Raw genomic sequence first — 2,096 nt, 5'->3', positions numbered from 1 at the left:
CTCATTTAATTTTATGTCTTACAGGGTTTATACTGAGTTCAGTATTGTATGACTATATTAATTTAACTGTGAACCTAAAAATTTACAGCGACCTTTGAAAGAGATGTATCCTTGCTCTGGAATGTGTTACTGAACATGTTAAAGCTGTAATGAAATTTCCTGAGGAGGCATGAGCAAATGTCTGGTTACCCCTGATAGGGCACTCATGACCAAAGAAATTATTCCATCTAAGGCCAGCTTATTGAACCAATGAGTTTATTGGGGTTCCTAACAGAAGCACAATTGAGGGGTTACTTGGAGGATGGAGAATGACTTGAAGGCAGATGCATCACCTAAAAACCCCATTGTAGCATGGGAGACCACTCAAGCATAATGCATCCCTCTACAACTTGAAGACAGCTCCCTGAGCAGTCCCCACTTCCCAGCAGTTGCTTACTGCTTTTCTAACTTTAGGGAAAGGTCTTCTGAAGTTTGTAACTTGATGAGTTTCTGAAACTTGTGTAAGTTTCATTAGCTTCCTGAATCATAGACTCCTTCCTTCAGGAGAGAATTAATTTGGAGGCAGCAGCTGTACATTTGGTTTTGGGAGATAGTGTCTCACTATCTGGCCGGGATTGCCTCAAACTCAGAGTGACCATCCTGTGTCAGCTTCCCAAGTGCTGGGATTTTATGTGTGTACCACCACACCTGGCTTCAAGGATGATTTTTAAATGGTATGTACTATGTCACATTTTAGTTTTCTTCCAGAGTAGGTAGTCACATAGCCTGCTTTCCATCTCTGAATTATGATAGATGATTATAATTTATTCACATATCACATTTTCTGCCCTTTATAGACATATTTTATGTAGCACAGTGAAGCTGAGTTCAGAATATGTTGTTTTATATATTCTTGTCCTAAATTTTACTGCTTATAGAATATGGATTTTAAAATTATTTATAGAGCATTCTTTTTATAATATATAACATTTGTTTTCCATGTCAGATGGGTAATGTGCTGACATCAAAACAAGGTTTAAGGGAGGCACGTCACACAGTGGTGTAAACTCTACTCCATCCATCATCATGCTTATGAACTGAGAAAGGATCTATCGTATACAACATCTTAAGTTTGCTCTGTACAGTAGCTTAATCTTGTTTGCATTTGTTTGTTAATCTGTATGTTAATTTAGAATTAACACCACAAAGGAAGGATTAAGTTCCAATTATAATTTTCTGTTCATTATCTGAAAGGTTAATTCTCTCCTGGGAATTACATTTTGGGATACCATGCCAGCAATGAAACTCAGATTTATTAAAAGCAAACTTTTCCTTGATATTCCTTGATGTTTTTTCCCAGTATTCTAGTATTGCCCCCCACCTCCTTGTGTGTGTGTGTGTGTGTGTGTGTGTGTGTGTGTGTATGTTGTAGATGGGGTGGTAGCAACCATCAATTTCAAAGTTTTTTAAGGAAAAAGTAAATTATAGGGCTGATTTTATTTTGTTATAAGTGTTATATGCATAAAATGGTATTTTTCTCTGCTGAAGAGCTGTTACAGCTGTGAAAATACACCATTCTCTTCATATTGATGTTCCCATGCTTGTGTCTTGTTTTCTCTAGTTGAAGTTTCTCAACTAAAATAAAGCTTGGTAATGCTCACTAGTCTGAATAGAGTACAGGGAGGGGAGATAGTTCCAGGGCTTTTAACATCATAGGCAAATATCCATAACTACAAAGTTAGAAGGATACTGCTTACCTGTGCTGGTGTTGGTGGAAGCTTTGGGGGCCCTGCTTTGGGGGCCCTACTTTGGGTCCCCTGTTGGTTTTAATATTATTAGTAAAAGAATCTGAAAATGGACCCAGTAGAAAGCTGGAAGACAATTTTATTAGAGTTGGAGAGAAAACAACAGAGCAGGTAAGCTGTAAATCTTGGCAGCTGCTGGAGGGAGGAGTATGGAGAGGAGAAAAAGAGAAAGCCAGCCAAGTTTGGTGGCTCACACCTTTAGTCCCAGTGCTAAAGAGGCAGAGGCAGGCAGATCTCTGTGAATTCAAGGCCAGTCTGCTCTACATAGTGAGTTCCAGGCCAGCTGGGGCTCCAGGGAGACCCTGTCTCAAA

General features: G+C 39.1%; 1 pseudogene; it reads right to left on the bottom strand.

Moving 5' to 3' along the window:
• Positions 1-979: 979 nt before the first annotated feature.
• Positions 980-1,088, bottom strand: LOC115067444 (annotated as a pseudogene).
• Between the last annotated feature and the right edge of the window lie 1,008 nt (positions 1,089-2,096).

This window comes from Nannospalax galili, unplaced genomic scaffold (genome assembly GCF_000622305.1).
Source record: "Nannospalax galili isolate Female #2095 unplaced genomic scaffold, S.galili_v1.0 scaffold1266, whole genome shotgun sequence".
Lineage (NCBI taxonomy): Eukaryota > Metazoa > Chordata > Mammalia > Rodentia > Spalacidae > Nannospalax > Nannospalax galili.
Note: the sequence above shows the minus strand (reverse complement) of the source record. Positions and strands in the feature narration are given on the sequence as shown.